Source organism: Gymnoscopelus braueri (genome assembly GCF_963280865.1).
Source record: "Gymnoscopelus braueri genome assembly, chromosome: 13".
NCBI lineage: Eukaryota > Metazoa > Chordata > Actinopteri > Myctophiformes > Myctophidae > Gymnoscopelus > Gymnoscopelus braueri.
In genome coordinates this window covers 40,123,294-40,132,615 of record NC_137615.1, presented here as the reverse complement: position 1 = coordinate 40,132,615, position 9,322 = coordinate 40,123,294, and the positions used below count along the sequence as shown (strand labels likewise).

Genomic DNA, 9,322 nt, shown 5'->3' with positions numbered 1-9,322 from the left:
TTGGATGGTTGTATGGTTGGATGGCTGGGTATTCAGCCTGAAACCAACTTCACCGTGGTAAATTAAATAAATTAAATGACATAAACGTACCCAAGGCAAACGAGTGAAGTTCCCAGCTGACATCGATGAAGTGTACAGTAACGCCTAGGTAGTTATCGTTGCTGACAGATGTCCAATGGTCCCCAGTCAGTGCTACACACGACGCCCCGGCCAACTTCTCCTCTTTCACAGCTTTCTCTGTGGCGTGTTGGTCATGGATTCTCCTCATGATAGTTCGCCTCGCAGGTAGTTTGTAACACGGGTCGCCTGTTGCCGCCCGGAGAAGAAGCTCGAGTCCATCATCTTCAACCACGCTGATAGGCCGGCAATTGATTGCAATCCACTGGGCTAGGAGGTTAGTTAGCTTGGCTGATAAAGCTGTGCTGATGGGCTTGCCTCGGTTGCACTCAAACATTGTAGTTTGACGAGCACTTTTCCCCTGAGCAGCAGTGCTTGGCCCGGCGGCGGCGGCACCTTCCTTGCTAAGATCAATTTGATGCTTTTTGCTTAGGTGGTATTTGAGACTTGAGGAACTCCTACAGTAAGCCATTTCAGCTTTGCACAAAGTGCAAATCACCTTGGTCTTGTCGAGGTTTCCATTGGGAAGCTTTTTGTAAATAAAATTGCCCTGAAGCAAACCCGGCTTCACACTGCTCACAGCGTCCTCCATTGTCACGCAGCTGATGTTTGATATGGTAATTTTTCACCCATGACCCGCTCAGACTTGTTCACGCCCCCCCCCCCACCCCCACCCCACACACACACACACACACACACACACACACACACACACACAAACCCCCCCCACACACACACACAGTCACACACAGACACAGAGTAATTCGACCAGGTATACATCAGCTAATGTAATTGGCTCCCAGACCCAACTTTGAGAATAGATTAACAGCGGTAATTTTTTTTATCGCGCGATAAGAGTCCGCCGTTAACTTAGCCCGGTAACGGCGTCAACGGCCCGGCCTTAATAAATAGGTAAGACAGAATTAATCAGGAACAGTCTTACCACCTCGCCTGGCGGAGACCTGTGCTCCGAGGAGCACATTTTCTAGTTTTTACTCGGTTTTCCCAGTATGTCTATGTCTTTGTATATGAATTGAATACCAAGGCCCTCATTGGAAACAAGTCCGCAAGGACTTTTATGAACGGACCTGTTAGACAAAGTATTTTAAATGTAGCTGTGCTGTTTTACATTTTTTGCCTAATAAAATATTCAATCAATCAATCAATGTCATTTTATAGATTTTTTTTGGTGTCTGTCACTCTGGGTGTTGCTTTTTGATTTGATTTGATTTTCATTTATTGGGGCAATTGTGCTCATTTGAACTGTAATTTAAATGTGATAATGACGTAATGACGTACTGACATGATTGATTGAAACATCATCCACGGCTGTATTTAAGTGACTGATTAGCCAAAATGCCAGATAGACCCTGATGAAGACCTTCTAGGTTGAAACGTGTTGGTCATACTCATTTGCCTTGCTCTAAACGAATTCATACATTTTTTCACGTGAAACGGAGTGCCTTGGAATTCTTTTCTTTGCAAGTCTGCATTTCACACCTTTTTGGCAAGCAGTACTTCTTTGGGAATCCTCTTTTGCTTACATGCACGGATACCGTCACAGGGTCTTGGGTCAGGTCTAAACAACCAGTCGAGTATTTGGTCTTTTACACTGGCCTTTGGAAGTCATTGCTGCCACACCTTTTGATCCAAACACAGAGGGAGGTGCAGGGAAATCCTTTCATATTACAATCTACTCCTGACCAAAAGTGTAACATCCAAACAGACTCAGAGCTCAAACTACGTTGAGATTGATTTCCACGAACATGGGAGCTACAGGAGAGGTGGATTTCAGCAGCCCTACTCAGGTTTGCACCAAGAACCTCCTGCGCTGGAATCTGAGGCCTAAAAAGATCCAGCTGATGTCTGGCGAGCTCATTGCCAAGACCAAGAAGGTGCTCGATGCCGTGGGTTCCCTGCACCTGAACAGTGTCACCTTCAACAACACCCTAAAGGTCCTGGCTGGCCTGGAAGCTGAGTACACTGTCCAGAGGAACATGTTGGTCTTCCCCATGCGTGTGTCTCCCAGTAAGGAGGTGAGGGACGCCAGCCGTTGTGCACAGGAGAAGCTGTGGATGTTTGACAAGGTCATAAGAAGGAGAAATTATGTCTACAACAGGATTCTTGCTCTGGGAATGAAGGTGGATGAAGGCAGTCTTACTGCTGAGGATAAGAGATACATGGAGAGACTGCTGGTTAGGATAAGTATTGAAAAGACACAAGACAACAAGATATCCCTGAATAAATACCCCCCCAAAAAGAAAAAGAAAAAAAGGGATGGAGTGCATCTGGATGGAGTGCATCTCCCCCCAAGAGAAGAAGAGAAACAAGACAAGATCAAATTGAATAGTTTGAGCTTCAGCAGGGATGAACTGGGAGGTCTTTCTGAGGACTTCTTGAGCTCCCTGGAGGCAGATGGAGACAAGCTGAAGATCACGCTGGACCGCTATGTGTACACCATGAAGAAATGCTTTGTCCCTGAAACACGCAAGAAAGTTGGGAAGGCATTTAACTTGCACTGTAAAAAGAACATCATGGAGTTGAAGCCAATTTCTAGGGATTTCTCTTCGCGGGACTTCAAGACCTACGCTGACTTGGCAAAGTCTGCCGAAAAGGTCTCCATCTTCCTGGAGGAGCTGGCCCATAAGCTGAAGCCACTGGGAGACAAAGAAAGAACTAGAAAAAGTGCTCCTCGGAGCACAGGTCTCCGCCAGGTCAGGTACGTTATTGTGGCCTCCTGGTGGCGCTATAATAGGCCAATGTGAAAAGGGTGCCATTTATTCTTAGGTCTTTCACGGCAATCAGACACTGCATTCATGATGAGGCATTTTGTTCCAAAAATGTGTTTTGCTAAATTAGACCTGCTGGTGGCGCTATAACAGGCCAATGTGAAAAGGGTGGCATTTCTTCCTCGGCCTAGTGGGAATGTGTGTGTGAAAATTCACGGAAATCGCAACCTGCGTGCATAGTTTGAGGCTTTTTGTTCAAAACAAACCAATCCTGCAAACTTTGGAAGCCAACCATAGGCAATGAGGATGGAATATGGGAAATCGGACAGATTTGTGTTGATCACATGACTACAGAGATACTGTGTACCGATTTGCCGTTGACGTTTGGATAAAATCTGTAGGAGTAATGTAAAAAAAAAAGGGTTTTGCACAAATCGGCCTCCTGGTGGCGCTATAACAGGCCCATGTGAAAAAATGAATTGGCATCCAGGGAGTGTGTGTGCACAGTTTCGGAGCGACCGGGCCAACGGTGCCAGAGATTAGCTGCTAACACACAGACAGGACACACGGACGGACACACGGACGGACGGACGGACACACGGACGGACGGACAGGGGCGAAAACATACTCTCTCGCCATGCCTTTCGGCCTGGCGGAGACAATAAACCTCCTCAAACTAAAGGAGGATGAGTGTCAGAAGAGAGGTCTGCCATTCAATGGGGAGCTGTATCAATGGGACCTGCCATACTACAAGGCCCAGGTGAACCATGGAGTGGATCACAACCAGTTGAAGGAGTATTTTCCCTTGGTGGTTGTGACCCAGGGTCTGCTGGACATTTGCCAGGACCTGCTGGGTCTGTCGTTCAGCCTGGTGCACGGCGCCCCCGTGTGGCATCCGGATGTCACTCTGTACTGCGTCACCGACCGCTCCTCTGGACAGACAATCGGACAGTTCTACCTTGACCTGTTCCCCAGAGGGGGAAAGGACCGTTGCGTTGGATATTGCGCCGCGCTGCAGCCCGGCTGTCTGCTGTCTAATGGGAGGAGACAGATGGCTGTCGCTGCCATAGTGACCGAGTTCAGCAAACCCACAGCGGACGCCCCCTCCTTGCTGAAGCATAAAGATGTGGTGACATACATCCATGAGTTTGGTCACGTCATGCACTACCTCTGTGCTCAGGTTGACTACGCTGCGTTCAATGCATTCCATGTGGAATCGGATTTTGTAGAGGCTCCGTCCCAGATGCTGGAGAACTGGGTTTGGGAGAAGGAACCACTACAGAGAATTTCTAAACACTACAAGACAGGAGCTCTGATTCCCGACGACCTGCTGGACAAACTCATCAAGTCTCGTCTCGCCAACTATGGTATGTACAAGCTGAAGGAGATAGTCATGGCTAAATTAGACCAGGCTCTTCACACCCAGGACCTAGCTAATGAATGCATGAGGCTCAGCAAGGACATTCTGGGAGTCCCTGCTTTTCAAGGGCCCGTCGTATTTTCTATTATCTGGCGTGCTATCTATGACCGAGTGAAAGGCACCTTCGCTGCCAGGTTGTGTCGCTACCTGTGGGGTGAGGTGTTGTCCATGGACATGTTCTACAGCCGTTTCAAAGAGGAAGGAATCATGAACCCTAAGGTGGGTTTGGACTACAGGAACTGCCTGGTGCTTCTAAGGATGCCAAAGAGATGCTGAAGAATTTCTTGGGTCGTGAACCCAATCAAGAAGCGTTCCTCCTTAGTAAAAATGTGATGGCGTCGAAATAAAGTATTCATACTTAATTACATTACTTAATTATAATGCTGAAAATAGCCGATCTACAAGCTCACAACGTGTCGTAGAAATGTAATGGTAATGGTCTTGTAGATCGGCTATTTCCGGCGAACGTTACCCCCAAAATATGGACCATAAGCTTAGTTCACCTACTCGACATGTGAAACATTCAGGAGCCATGAATGTTTCACATGTCGAGCTTATGAATTGTTACTGATTGTTACAGTATCTAGCACTTATTGAAATATATTGAAATGTATTAAAAACAATAACGTTTTTTTTTTTTTACATGAACTACTTGAACCCTAGCATCCCTGCCAGAGGGTTTTTTTTATTTTACTTCCCCCAGTGCCAGTGTTTAAATTCTTTTTACACAGGAGCCGAGATACAGGATTTTAAAGTAATAAGTTAACCAAGGAGTGAATGGAGCTAGAAATCTTTGGATCGTGATATCTCTGGTTCTGTGTGGATAAATTGAAAAAAAAAAAGACCAAAATAAAAAATAAAAAAATAAAATAAAATAAAATAAACGGTTATACTCGTGGATGGCAGTAAACGGGTGTATTTTTCATCAACGGTTATACTCGTGATTGGCAGGTAAAGTGTTAAAGGTAGGGTAAGGGATTTTCTTTGGTTAAAATAAGTGTTAAATAGCTCTATATTCTGATAGTACTCATTGCTATAGAGTGTTTGTTCAGTAAAAGGAGTCTCCTTGTCTCTCCAGCTCTTTATAAAACAGAAAATGCATTTTCGTTTCAGTTTCAGTTTCATTTCCAATTTTATCCAATCAGGATAGAGAACTCAATCAGGATATAGATTAAACAAGTGAAATTGGAAGTGATGACACTAAGAAATGAGCAGGCAAAATTGGAACTGGAACACTATAAAAATTAAGCTTAAAAATGGGTACTTTCTCCTGATTGGCTGAGATTTTGACACCTACCGGAAAATGTATTTTCTGTTTATTAAAGAGCTGGAGAGACGGGGAGACATCTGTTACTGAACAAACACTCTATAGCAATGAGTACTATCAGAATATAGTGCTTTAACCTTTTAACAAAATACTTTTTGTTTTAACCCAAAAATATCACTTACCTACCTTTAAGGATGAATTTCACGAACGTACTGCGCCAATAAAGAAGAAAGAATGCTCCAAGAAATATGCTCCACAAAAACATAAATCCAAATATATATATATATATATATATATATATATATATATATATATATATATATATATACACACACACACCCCATTCAGTGTTGCCCGTTTATTATAAGCGACTTTGTGCTTGTTTTCTGTAAAGTTGCTATTAATGTAATTATTGGTGTAGTTGCTTATTTGGGCTTGTTTCCTAATGTTGTTTAAACCAGTGGTTCTCAAACATGTTCATGTAAAGGACCCCCCAAATTAATATGTAATTATCCACGTATCTGCATCTGAAAATACTTTTTTGCCAGGGACCCCTGTACCCCTGGACCCCTGTACCAATAATCACCTGACAGGTGAAAGCATGGCTACAAAGGTGGTCAAAAGAGTTAACCAGAGAACCAAATTTATGGGCAGAGTTTCCTCTTTTGTCAACCCTCAGGCCCTCAGGACCCTCTCTGGGGCCCTGATTCAACCACTTTTTGACTATGCTTGCACCTCCTGGTACTCCAACACCTCAGTGTCACTGAAGACTAAGCTTCAAACCTCCCAAAACAAACTGATTCGGCTACTCCTCGGATTGGGGCCCATGACCCACCTTTCTCCCACCCATTTTGCCAGCCTAGGCTGGCTCAGGGTGGAAGACAGGGTTAAACAACTAAAAATGGGACTGGCCTTCAAAATTGTAAATGCAAATTTGCCCGATATGCCCCCTATTCCCGCATATCTGAGTAAATACCTCCAAAAGGTTAGCGACACCCACAGTCACAATACCAGAGGGAGCGTTAACAACAATTTGGTACCACCCACCCATAAAACAAACATGGGCAAATTCTCCTTCTACAGCACTGCCACCCAGTATTGGAATAGTCTAACTCCATCCCTCAAAAAATGCAGTTCGCTGGGCTCATTTAAAAGAGCCTTAAAAAAATCACCTTTCAGGTGGCCAAAGGAGGAGGTAGTACCATTTTCCCGTTAGACAGCAGACCCCCCCCCCTGTTCTTGTACATATATTTTTCCCCCTCTTTTTATTTTTTTTGTTGTACATAGTGATATTTTTTTTGCTGTTTTTTTGTAATGATATTCGAACTGTGGTGCCACTATATATGTATATGAATTGAATACCAAGGCCCTCATTGGAAACAAGTCCGCAAGGACTTTTATGAACGGACCTGTTAGACAAAGTATTTTAAATGTAACTGTGCTGTTTTACATTTTTTGCCTAATAAAATATTCAATCAAATCAATCAATAAAAAAAACCTGATTTGTGGTGCACGTTGTGAGCTTGTAGATCGGCTATTTTCAAATAATTAATGTATAGTTTAAAATGCTCATGTGTTAGTCACTTCTTTTGGGCTTGTTTTCAAAGACCAGGGTTGCTTTTTCTATGCAACAATATAATGATGCACACTTTGCAATATGCAGGGTAATCCATATTATGCACTCACTCTGCTCCTGCTTCTTTGGATCAGATCAGTCAGAGCAATTCCACCCAGGATATTGAACAACAGTGATATCTTGTGGTCATTCTGTCTAACTTCACCATAGAGTGCTTCTAATCTAAATGGACCCTTTTTCACAGCAGCCGCTTTGACAGGTACGTAAACACCGTTGAAGGTAATAATAACACTGGTGTTGACAGGGCAGCCACTATCACACATTGAAATTAATACGGTACACAAAAGAAAAATATTCAGGAATTGAGGTCCATTTTTTGCTGTCAAGTACATTGTGTTATGGATGTCAGATCAGATCGAATTGAATGTATGCTAGTGTTTTGTAACCCTCGTACAGTCTGAACATTTGCCTTTAATGTCTGTTGTTTATTTTTTCAGTGTTCTAGACATTAACGACTAATAAAGATGTTGCATTCAGTAATACATTAATGGTCTTTTTTTCAAAGGTTTTAAGGGGAGACCTTGAGATTTAAAAGTTTGAGAACCATTGCTTTAAAGCATAATGATCATGGTGAACCACTAGAAATAATCCCAGTTTGAATATGTAGGCACGTTTTTACCAGCTCTAATGCTGTAGATTGTAATTTTTGCTGCAAGCCAAGCACCGTTGGTCAGGTGGAAACATTGTATCTTTTCACGAAAGGGAAAAAATAACCTGTGTTCCGATGGATCAATGTAGTTATTTACAAGCTCTTGTTAATGGTTAAATATTTATGAAACCAACACAGACTTAACCACTTTCCCTTTAAAATAAATTCAAACATAGCAGTTCTATAGTCGCAATGCATTGTAAGCATGTAGATTGGCCATTTTTCTTCTTTTCTGTGTCACTCTTGTGCGACGAAGTAGGGCATTAACTTACAAAAAAACCCATAAAAGGTTGAAATGATGGAGATACAAGGTTTCTGCCCGACAGTAACAGAATAGTCAGGGCAAGGCTACATTGTATATCGTTGCTGTCGGCAGAAATCTCTTATCTCCATATTTTAACTTTTTTCGTAAATGAATGGACTACTTGATCATACTACATCGTCACACTATCTATCTTTGAATAGTCAAAGTATAAAATAATGGTTAAAGTGGTTAAAATCTAAAATGGCACGGTTGCTTTCCCGTCACATCTAGAACGTAGTTATTTACTCTCCATCATCTATCATTACATGGATTCATATATAATAATTTCTACCAAGTTGGGATCATAGACAATATAGATATTAAATTAACTATTAATTTGAAACCACCCTATAGATGTATATTATGTATGTATGTATACATGTAATTAATAAGCCTTAAGAATATAGGGCTTGTTATTGAAAACCAAACCTCATCTGCAAGTTGTATCCTAGCCTGGTAAACCCTCCCTCCGGAAATCTCATTTCCATTTGATTCCAGGAGTGAGTCTGGCATGAAGGCTTGTATGGGCGTTTCTAGTGCATTACCAAATAACCGAGCCAATCAGCGTCCTCGCTCATTGTTTTGTGATTGACAGCGGGGGTAGGCCAATCAGGTGGAACCCGAGTGGTTCACACGTCATTAATCAATACACCTTTCATACAAGCTGCTCATTAACATCAAAGACAAACCAATTACTCCTGGTGATAATCACTGCAGCCTAAAGTGGCTTAATTGGACATCAAAGGGCCACTTGGACATCAAAGCTACATTACTCCCACCCAGCTCCAGCCCACAGCCAAATTGCCCATATAGGTCTGCAGGCCAGACTCACTCCTGAAATAAAATACAAATGAGATTTCTGGAGGGAGGGTTTACCAGGCTAGTTGTATCCCACTGTCGAGCACAAATACTGTATTAGTTAAATAATCATATTAGAGCAGTAAGACAAATGGTTAGATACTAATACTGTCTGTCCAGCTTATAACATTTTGTTCACTCCGTATGTTAAAGATTTAACACAAACTGATCACAGGGAGAGTTAATGCATTTTTTTGCATATTTTTATCGATTTCTGAATAAATTTAAAGAAACGTCATTTTCTTTCTCAACTGGATATGATGAAACACCCAGCTCATTGACTCAAAATGATAGATTTTTACAACAATGAGTGCGGGTACCAATGTGCCAAGGTGATGACAA

At 42.4% G+C, this 9,322-nt stretch overlaps 1 pseudogene across 1 annotated transcript; it reads left to right on the top strand.

Annotated features, from left to right (window-relative positions):
* The first annotated feature begins 1,883 nt into the window (after positions 1-1,883).
* Positions 1,884-4,613, top strand: LOC308099577 (thimet oligopeptidase-like; annotated as a pseudogene). The gene is made up of 2 exons: positions 1,884-2,804; positions 3,505-4,613. The product of its transcript is annotated as a thimet oligopeptidase-like (transcript).
* Positions 4,614-9,322: the final 4,709 nt, after the last annotated feature.